Raw genomic sequence first — 11,130 nt, 5'->3', positions numbered from 1 at the left:
TGTTTCAGGTCACACAACTAATGAGAGATTTTGGATACAGTCAAAAGCAGTGACAAAAGGGCCAAGCTGGCCCAAGTTGATAAATTACATCAATAAACATTCAAACCACAGCCTTTCTCATCAGTAGAGGTGTAAGCATATGGGCAGAGGCTATAAGTGAAGGGGTAGGAAGTCAAGGGCCACGGAAAACTTCCTGACTTTTGGGTCAAGATCAGATTCTGGTTAATCAAGGAGGGCTTCCAGGAGGAGGTTCTGGGGCTTCTGGGAGCCTCCGATGAGGCTCAGTTGCTCTCGTTTTTTCATCCCTATCTCAACAATCAACTTTTCTCAGTACAAAGGGATATAAAACGGGCTCCGACTCTACGGATGGGTGATTGGGGTCATCTCCCCACGTTTTTCTCGATCTAAGGACTGGTCCCTTTAAGGCATCGAAACTCAGTGAACGTTCTACGGCCGGCCTAGCGGCCTTCCCGAGGCGCGCTTACGTCACCTTTCGGGAAAGCGGCTGACGTCAGCGCGTCCTCGGCGGGCGGGGGCGGGGCCGTGACTCACCCGGGCCGCGGCTCCTGCCCAGCTGCGCAGTGTGCACGTGAGCGCGCGTAGCGCTCGTTTCTAATTTTAGCTCCGGCGGCCCTGGTGGGGTCCGGCGAGGTAAAGGCGGGCAGAGGGGACATGGGGGCTGGGGGCGCGGTTCTCCCGGTTCCTTGCTGCCCCGCTGTTGGGCCTCCTGGAGGACGGGTCCCGGCCCGAGCCGCTGGAACGCCGGCGCTTCCTTAGGCCAGGGCGAAGGGTCTCCTCCGCGTGCCAGCCCAGCCCTGGGCTCAGCGGAGGCGTTCAATAAACGAATTGGGGTTCCCTCCTAAATGCGACTCGGGACTTCCCAGAGAGGGCCAGGGTTCTGGAAAGTTCCCTGGTGGATGGGGTGCGGTGTGGACTGAAGTCAGAACAGGAGCGGGGCTCGGCGAGGGCTCGGGCAGGCGGTGTGGACCGAGCCCATCGGGGCGTCGGTCCTGGGTGACCTCGGTGGGGCGGTCGCTCAGCCTTTCTGAGCGGGGCCCCGGGCTTGGCCGGCGTCGCCAACAGTGGTTTGGGGGGGCGGCCGGGCCCCCACTGAGCCGCCGTGTCTGAATCAGTGGCAGTGGTAGGGATGGTGCCTTCGGTGGTGTGAAGGCCGTCCAGGGGTCGGGGTAAGCACAGAGGCCTGAAGGTCACCGGTTGAGGAGACAGCGCCCATGGTCAGAAACAGGCGCTGCATCCTGAGCCCTGGGAGTACCGAGGTGACTTTCCAGGAATCAGATAAAAGCTTCGTTTTAAAGAAAGCAGGGCCAGACGTCTTATAAAATCGACACTTTCCCGTTCTTTGGGGCGGGGGGAGGCCGGGGGAGGGGAGGGAGTTATGGAAAGAAGCTGTCAGCGTAAAGTGAACTACAATTTTGACTTTGCACAGCGGTCTGACGTATCACAGTGATCTGCATTCTGTTGGTGTGGCATCCTCAGGTTTCACAGGGATTGTCTGTGTAGGCAGCTTATAAAACAGTGTTCAAGGAACCTTTGACCTTGTTAGGTGAAGGGTGTTAGATGTTACAAAAGAATATTAAATAGAATGATAAGCTGGGAATGTCAGATGGTAGTAGGGGAACATTTTCTAATTGTTGGATCATTCAAATTTGTAATGCAAGTTTTTGAAGCCTATAACCTTAAAAAAAAAACCTTTCATATGCCCTTTTCTTAGAAAGAAATGGGGGAAAGTTGTGGAATAAAGGTAGCTTTTAGCATTATGACATGAATGAATGACAGAAATCCATAAATGTGTAGTTTTCATTTTTTTTTCCAGAAATACCACATTGGCCTTGGTAAATTGGAGATTTTTCAGATATAAATATGGAAACCCCAAGAGTTTAGGGCATTATTCCTTATTCGGTATACATCTTAACAGTTTAAAAAGGACTAACAGTTTACAGTCCAACAACTGAATACATCCAGGGTTATGCGTAGTGTTTTATATTGTTCTATAGCAACAAAAGTCTCTCTGTCCTAATTTTGGGGAGTTGCTACCACATATTCCTCAGTGTAATGCGTATTTGGGGAGGGACTTAAATTGAGCAGGTGTGAATGATGATGAATCATGTTCTCAAACGGAGCTAATTTGTGTGGGTTATTGTTGTGTGTGTATATAATAGATTATAAGAACCTGAATGTAAAGTTTTCACGTTCAGAAATTTAAGGTTTTTAGTCTGGAAATTGAGTTCTTGCTTTAAAAATACTTAACCTTGGAATGGACCACCTGCATCCTGAAGACAGCCTGTTAGCATTTCTGTGAACTCTTACCTTTCCCCAAGTTGTCCCTGCTTTCTTTGAGTCACATCTGTTATTCAGTTGTTCACTGTGCTATGATTGTTCACTTACATGTTTCTCCCACTAGACTAAACTCTTGGGGCTATGAACTAGTATCTATCTTTGTATCTCTAGCATCTAGAATAGGGCTAGCATGTAGTAAGAGCTACAGTTTTTGTAGTTTTGTTTCATTGAGTAAATGTGAGTTTTCCAAACCAGATTGCCCATTTGGGGAAGAGAGAGTTTTTTTTATAGTTGAGAGGACTGGGCAGTGGACCTATATTGCTGCTGTAGGGGACACAGTTCCCTTCTTTTCCAGGCCCACCTTAACCTCTCCCCCAGTCCCACCACCACCACCCATGAGGAAGGAGCCAAGGCAAATAAAACCAACGACCAGACTCTTAAGTTATTTTGGGATCTCAGTAGTATGCTGTAGTTTTAGATTCAAGATGATAGAACTTTGTCTGCTCTCCAGGCCAGAACTAATCCACACACTGGCATTAGTCAGGTTCTTTTCACCGAGGAATTGGCCAGTCTTTACTCTTTTAAAAAATGGGAATTTCAGAACCTCCACTGCATCTGTGGATAGTTAAGACTGGTTACTAAATGAAATGTTTACATCTGAAATGGAATCAGTTTCTGCACAATGATATTTCATGCTTATCCTGAGAAAAGATTTAAGAATATAAAATGAAGATATTATTCTCTTCCTTAAAATTGTCAAAAGGAGGGGATTTTTACAGTAAAGTGTTACTAGCCAAAACTCTTAGTAAACTGGAATTGATGCCACACTTAATTTTATGAAAGGCTGACAGCAAAATAAATTGCTATGAGAGATTTAGTTTTGAAAATACATCATGCATTACAGTGATTACTAATATTTTCTGTAAAAACTCAGTACCACTGCAACATCCTAAATCAATAGGGCCACATTTTTACATCCGCTGTGTTTAAGTCAAGAAAAAATGATGTATATTTGGAAGATTATTTAACAAGGTTTTTTTTTTTTTTTTTTGCAGTACGCGAGCCTCTCACTGTTGCGGCCTCTCCCGTTGCGGAGCACAGGCTCCGGACGCGCAGGCTCAGCGGCCATGGCTCACAGGCCCAGCTACTCCGCGGCATATGGGATCTTCCCGGACCTGGGCACGAACCTGTGTCCCCTGCATCGGCAGGCGGACTCTCAACCACTGCGCCACCAGGGAAGACTTTTTAACAAGATTTTAATTAGGGTTTTAGAAAGTGGTTCAGCTGAATTTTCCCATACAAAGAGTTACATGAGAGATGAAACAGAGAAGTAGCTTTCGTGAAAATAGGGGAGAACACTAGAAGGAAAGAACAAGGGACTCTTTGCTGTTGACTAGGTAAAGCTTTGACAATTCCTACACACGTTCCTACCACCCTCACCAAAAATACATCTTTAGGTCCTGTTTTACCTGCATTTTTTCCTCAAAAGAGAGCCTTCTATAATAATAATAAAAATAATGTCGACAACAAGTTCCATTTATTGATCACTATGTGTCAGATACTGTGCTCAATGCTTTGTGAAATTATTTCAGTTAATCCTTGTTACAATCATGTGCTAAATGGATTTTTAATTATTTCCATTTTATAGGCTCAGGGAGGTTAAAGGGCTTGCTTAAGGTCACACAGTTATTAAACAGCCATGATTTGAACCCAGGTTGTATTAGGGTTCTCCAAAGAAACAGAACCAATAGGATGTGGATATATGTGTGCGTATATATAATATATACATATATAGAGAGATTTATTATAAGGATATAAGGAATTGGCTCATTTGCTTATGGAGGTTGGCAAGTCCCAAAATCTGCAGGGTGAATTGCAATCCGGAGACCCAGGAGAGCCAAAGGTATCATTCCATTCTGGGTCCAAAAGGCGGGAAAAGGCTGATGTTCCAGTTTGAAGGCCATGAGGCAGGAAGAATTCCCTCTTACTCGAGGAGAGTCAGCCTTTTTGTCTCTTCAGGCCTTCAACTGACTGAGGGCCACCTACGTTATACAGGACAATCTGCTTTAGTCGTCTACCAATTTAAGTGTTAATCTCATTGAAAACCCACCTCACAGAAACGCCCAGAATAATATTTGACCAAATATCTGGTTAGTAAATTATCATTCAGATCCATTTGATTTCCAAAGCTCATGCTTTTAATGTTATTTCACAATGTCTCCGTCCCACTCTAGGTTTCGCAAAGTAGCTTTAACCCTGGATCTTTTCCCCCTCACCTGCAATGTCTATCAAAGTTCACCCCACTCATACCAGATGAACACCTAATTAGTGCGGGTGTTTGAATATCAGTAACCAACTCAGAATCCCTTTCCCAATAGCACACACAACACAGCCATTTTCTTCCTTACAATAACTTCCCAGCCTCCTGATTATACTCCAAGCATTCTGATTTTCTAGGCATGTAACTCTTTGAACTAATTTCCACCACACTAGCAAGTCTTACCTGACTCCTTCTTTATCCTCCTCCTTGAAATCTTTGAAGACACCAAGCCCTGATGGTACAGCCCAGAGAGCCCATGAGCTTCCCTTCTCTCAGCTCCCTCCTTAGGACCAACCTGTCTTTTTTTTTTTTTTGCAGTACGCGGGCCTCTCACTGTTGTGGCCTCTCCTGTTGCGGAGCACAGGCTCCGGACACGCAGGCTCAGCGGCCATGGCTCATGGGTCTAGCCGCTCCGCGGCATGTGGGATCTTCCCGGGCCGGGGCACGAACCCGTGTCCCCTGCATCGGGAGGCGGACTCTCAACCACTGCGCCAGCAGGGAAGCCCTAGGACCAACCTTTCTTATCATTTACTCTTGACTCCTGCCATCATTGTCACTGTCATTTTAGAGCTCTAACCTCTCTACCCATCCCCCCAAAAGAAGGAACTCACTGCAGGGATTTCACTTGGTTGAATCTTGTGAACCCACATCCCAGAGATTGCTTATTTAAAAGTACTTCCATGATCTATGTACTTTTAATAAATACTGTTTGTTAAATTTATTTACTTGGTTACCATTTTAGAAAGAATAAAAATTCTGAGAGTAATTTTTGCCTAATTGGCACTGTTCTCCTGCATCCTAGGACACCTTATACAGTTATCGTGGATATCATTATGCCAGTCCTTCAGCATTTTTTCGTGAACAGTTTCAGAGCATTTGTTTTTAGCAAGTTAATTGTCCTTTAATATCCAGATAGTCATTCCTAACAAAGTAATGCTTTGCATACTTTCTGTCTCATAGATATTTATGCTGTTTTTCATTGTTACGTATTATTAAAGATAAAAACATTAGAAAACATTCAAAAAAAACACATGGACAAAATCAGATTGTTATTGACATTCAAGAGATATAGTCAAGCCTGACAAGCTTTTAAAACTGAAAATTTTAAGATAGATTTTGGAAGATGAACTTCTTTGAGAGAGGGCAATTGTTACAGAGAGTTGTCACATATTATCACTTAAGGGATAGTTCATTCTTCCAAAAGTTGATTTACCAAGCACAACACACTTAAAAGGGTATTTTTATCAAAGCCACAAATAAAAACACACTCCTCTCCCATATTAGAAAAAAATCAGGTATGTATTTTTTGACAAATGACATCTGCCACAGATATATTACTTTAATCAAGGCAAGAGAACTCTTCTTGTTAAACAGTATATTTCTTCTAGGTTTTCCAGGGCTTGGAATTACATTACCTCTCCTAATTTAAATTGACTTGGTGGCCTTTGGTATGTCCGGGAGAATAAAAACAGAGGGTATTAAAGTAGGAATCATAAAAATCTGAGAAGTTTGATGTGTAATTTGGTACTATTTTTACAAGCCAAATTCCAGTGGCAGGGAAGCGACTTTGGTCTCTAAAATAATTCTGAGGCTGGGTCTTTTGTAAATAGTTTCTTGGGTGTATTTGCTTCTATTGAAGCCTTAATAAAGAAGAGACATCACTTAATTATCCTTTCCTGTGTTCTTAATAGTGTTTTTTTTAAACCCAGTTTTGTTGAAAACAATCATTTCTTTTTCTTTGCCTTTTTTGGAAGCTGAGCTACAATTATGTTTTAGAACGCAGTTGAATCTATCAAGTAATGAAGCTAGCTGGTAATTTTTTGTCCTTAAGTATTAAATGAGGAGTTTTCAGCATACTATGTAAGCAGGATTTATGGTAGTATTCTGGAAGTTTAAATCTTTGAAATTTTTAACAGACTTAGATTGTTATTTTCTGAGATTAAAAAAAAATAGAATTGCTTTAACAACATTATGGTTATAATAAATGTTTTGCAATCCAAATCCTTATTTTTAAAAAATATAACATTTTAATATCCTATTTTAAAACATTGATATATTTATTGAATTATATAACATTGGATTATTAGCATTATAAATAAATACAAAAAATTACTAGACCTCCTTCACTTATAAAAATAAAATTGGTCTTGTACCTAAATTGTAAATTGTGTTTTAAATTTTGTTTTTATTTTTAGCTGGGTAGTTAAGAGTTCAGACTTTTTTTTTTTTTAAGTCGGGTGTGTACTGAGGTAATTTACATGTAGTAAAATTCATCATTTTAGGTATAAAATCTATGAATTTTGACAAACACAGTCATGTAATCATTTCCACAATAAAGGCAGCACATTTCCACCACCCCAGAAAGCTGACTTGTGCCTGTTGTAGTCAATCCTTTTCCTGAAAATAGAATTTTAAATTAAATTAATGAAGTAAGACTTTATAAAACATAGCTGGTACACTGGTTTTGGGGCTGTTTTTGTAAGCTGGTTGATAACTTTAGTGGGAAAGAAAATGTAATGGAAACAAACCTAAGATTTTGAATATATTACTCTAAAATATTGGGTAGAAGTGTTACAAACAAAACATAAAGGATTGATTTTATTGTGTTTTTGTCCATCTCCCTGATGTATGTTTACTTTTCTTCACCCTATGTCCATCTCCCCAAATATCCTGATGTGCCTAAATCCTTAAGACATTTTCTCTTGCTAGCTTGTATTTTAGTCTTTTCAGTGAATATTAAAAGTGGAATATTGTTTCTGCCCACCTGAAATAAGCAACGGCAAGGACCATGTCATCTTCATTTGTTTATTACCATCTCTTCCATAGAAAAGAAGCTGAAATATTTGTTCAATGGATGAAATTTTACTTTCACTTGAATGGTTTCAAGCTGAGCAGAGAGTGATCTGAGAATGACTTGGATTTTCTCAAGTAAATTTTGAGAGTATTGTTAATACTAGATTAAAACTTAAAACTCATTTAAAAACCTAGGTTTTAGAGTTGGATCTAAATTTGAATACTGCTTTTGTCATTTAGCTATGAAACTTCAGGCAAATTCATTTCTCTTAACATTGGTTTTCCTATCTATAAAAATCAGAATAAAAAATGAAACAAGGGCTTCCCTGGTGGCGCAGTGGTTGAGAGTCTGCCTGCTGATGCAGGGGACACGGGTTCGTGCCCCGGTCCGGGAAGATCCCACATGCCACGGAGCGGCTGGGCCCGTGAGCCATGGCAGCTGGGCCTGCGCGTCCGGAGCCTGTGCTCCGCAACGGGAGAGGCCACGACAGTGAGAGGCCCGCGTACCGCAAAAAAAAAAGAAACAAAATGCATGTCTCATTAAAACTCTATGAGGGAGAATTTGAGATTAAAGCACTTGGCACAGTGTCTTGCTCATAGCCTAATTCTTTAAAAAAAATTTTTAATTGAGGTATAGTTGACTATAGTTGTGTTAGTTTCAGGTGTACAGTGAAGTGATTTAGCCATATGTATATTCTTTTTCGGATTCTTTTCCACTATAGGTTATTACAAGATATTGAATATAGTTCCCTGTGCTATATAGTAGGTCCTTGTTGTTTATCTATTTTAAATATCTTTAAAAATATTTATTTATTTATTTGGCTGCACTGGTCTTTGTTGCGGCATGTGGGATCTAGTTCTCTGACCAGGGATCAAACCAGGGCCCCCTGTGCTGGGAGCGTGGAGTCTTAGCCACTGGACCACCAGGCAAGTCCCTATCTAGTTTATATATAGTAGTGTGTATCTGTTAATCCCAAAGTCCTAATTTGTCCCTCGACTACCTTCCCCTTTGGTAACCATAAGTTTGTTTTCTATGTCTGTGAGTCTGTTTTTGTTTTGTAAATAAGTTCATTTGTATCATATTTTAGTTTTTTTTGTGTGTGTGTGTATAATATTTTAGATTCCACATATAAGTGATATCATGTAATATTTGTCTTTCTCTGTTTGACTTGCTTCATTTAGTATGATTATCTCTGGGTTCATCCATGTTGCTGCAAATGGCACTATTTCCTTCTTTTTATGGCTGAGTAATATTCCATTGTGTGTGTATATGTGAATATATATATATATTTTATATATATATATGTATATATATATATACACACACCACATCTTCTTTATCCATTCATCTGTTAATGGACATTTGGCTTGTTTCCATGTCTTGGCTATTGTAAATAGTGCTGCTGTGAACATTGGGGTGCACGCATATTTTCGAATTAGAGTTTTTGTCTTTTCCAGATATATGCCCTGGAGTGGAATTGCTGGATCATATGCTAACTCTATTTTTAGTTTTTTAAGGAAGCTCCATACTGTTCTCCATAGTGGCTGCACCAATTTTCATTCCCACCAACACAGTGTAGGAGGGTTCCCTTTTCTCCACATCCTCTCCAGCACTTATTGTTGGTAGCCTTTTTGATGATGGCCATTCTGACTGGTGTGAGGTGATACCTCACTGTAGTTTTGATTTGCATTTCTCTAATAATTAGAGGTGTTGAGCCCAATTCTTTATAGTTGAAATCTTCAGAAGTTATTTTTAAGTCAGATATTACAGCTGTCCATGTAGAGGAGAGAATTGTCTTTAAGAATGCAGATGTGGGGACTTCCCTGGTGGTCCAGTGGTAAAGAATCTGCCTTCCAGTGCAGGGGATGGGGGTTCTGTCCCTGGTCGGGGAACTAAGATCCCACATGCCACAGGGCAGCTAAGCCTGCATGCCACAACTGCTGAGCTTGTGTGCCTCAACGAGAGAGCCCGCGTGCCGCAGACTACAGAGCCCACACGCTCTGGAGCCCACACACCACAACTACAGAGCCCACACGCCCTGGAGCCCACATGCACAACTACAGAGCCCACATGCCCTGGAGCCTGCGTGCCACAACTAGAGAGAAGCCTGTGCACCTCAACAAAAGATCCCGCGTGCCTCAACGAGGATCCTGCATGCTGCAACTAAGACCCGACACAGCCAAAAAAATAAAATACATAAAAGCTTAAAAAAAATGCAGATTCAGGGACTTCCCTGGAGGTCTAATGGTAAAGAATCCGCCTTCCAATGCAGGGGATGGGGGTTCAATCCCTGTTTGGGGAACTAAGATCCCACATGCCATGGGGCAACTAAGCCCATGTGCCACAACTACTGAGCTCACACACCTCAACTAGAGAGCCTGCGTGCTGCAAACTACAGAGCCCATGCACCCTGGAGCCCACGTACCACGACTACAGAGCCCACGCACCGCAAGGAAAGATCCCACATGCCTCAATGAAGACCCTGCGTGCCACGACTAACAGTGCAACCAAAAAAAATAAAATTAATTAATTTTAAAAAAAAGAATGCAGATGCACGTGGCTGGATCTGACCTATGGGCTCAAGGGAATAATTACTCTCCTAATTTGTCTTTTGGTTAATTACGGGTCTTCATTTTTTGGATTTTTCTCAGAGAGAGGAAAGAAAGAGTGGCAATGGAGAAGAGAAGGGAAACAAGATGGGGAAATTGAGAAAGGGAGAGATGTTTATTGAATGATGAATGAATGAGTCAACAGGGAGCAAAATACCAAAAAAGTGAGTAATATTGTCCTATATACACCATCTTGTCACATGACATCTATAATAAAAAAGAGAAAAGAGTAAGGAAGTTAAACAACATAGAAAAATAGGTATCCAAATGTTTTGGAAAAATAAAGCCAGAACTCTAAAGTTTCTTTTCATACAGTGTTAATTTTTATATATTACATAGTATTAAGGTTCAGATAAGTGGTTCAGAGTTATTTCTCTGTTCTGATAATTTAATCAGTATGATAGTATTAGAGTAGCTAAATTTTGAACATAATGAAACAAACAAAAAAGCCACTTTTCCTTGCCCAGTTAGCACACAAAAAAGAATTTTCTGTGACCAGCTAAACTATCAAGTGTGAAGGTAGAATAAGATAATTTCAAATAAGCAAGACCTCAAAAAATTACTTCTCATTTCGCTTTGTCTCAGGAAGCTACTGGAGGGGGTGCTCTATCAAAATGAGGGAATAAACCAAGAGGAAGTGAAGAGGTGCTGGAACCAGAAACTCCAACTAGTGTTATAAAGGAATAGAGGTAATTTTCAAATATTTTCATAATATGGAAGATTGAAATAAAAAATTGGAGGAGTACAAGTGAAAGAAAAAAATAGCCAAGAAAATAGAAGCTAGAAATAAGAAAAAGGGAAGTATATACTCAGCTTGTACAATTTCAAGACTGGGATGGCAAATCTGGCCCTTAAATTTCCTAGCATCCAACGCAAAAGGGAAAACATGCTCAGTTGCAAGTTGCATAATGTCCTTAAGATAAAAACAAAGCAGTTGTTTCCCAAATGACTTATTGTGGATCTTATGAAAAGCATCCTTTGCTCTTAATTTTGCAATAGAATATTGTGTTTCATGTGACTGTTTCTTATAGTATACCTATGACTCCAAACATTATTAAGTAAAGGCAGTTCTGTAAGGAATAAATAATGCTTTCTGAGGTGAACCAAGG

General features: G+C 40.9%; 1 long non-coding RNA gene across 1 annotated transcript; it reads left to right on the top strand.

Annotated features, from left to right (window-relative positions):
• Positions 1-540: 540 nt before the first annotated feature.
• On the top strand, positions 541-10,856 carry LOC308611772. The gene is made up of 3 exons (XR_014015026.1): positions 541-651; positions 10,064-10,185; positions 10,607-10,856. It is a non-coding gene; the product is annotated as an uncharacterized lncRNA (long non-coding RNA).
• Positions 10,857-11,130: the final 274 nt, after the last annotated feature.

This window comes from Mesoplodon bidens, assembly GCF_964165515.1.
Source record: "Mesoplodon bidens genome assembly, chromosome: 2".
Classification (NCBI taxonomy): Eukaryota; Metazoa; Chordata; class Mammalia; order Artiodactyla; family Ziphiidae; genus Mesoplodon; species Mesoplodon bidens.
Note: the sequence above shows the minus strand (reverse complement) of the source record. Positions and strands in the feature narration are given on the sequence as shown.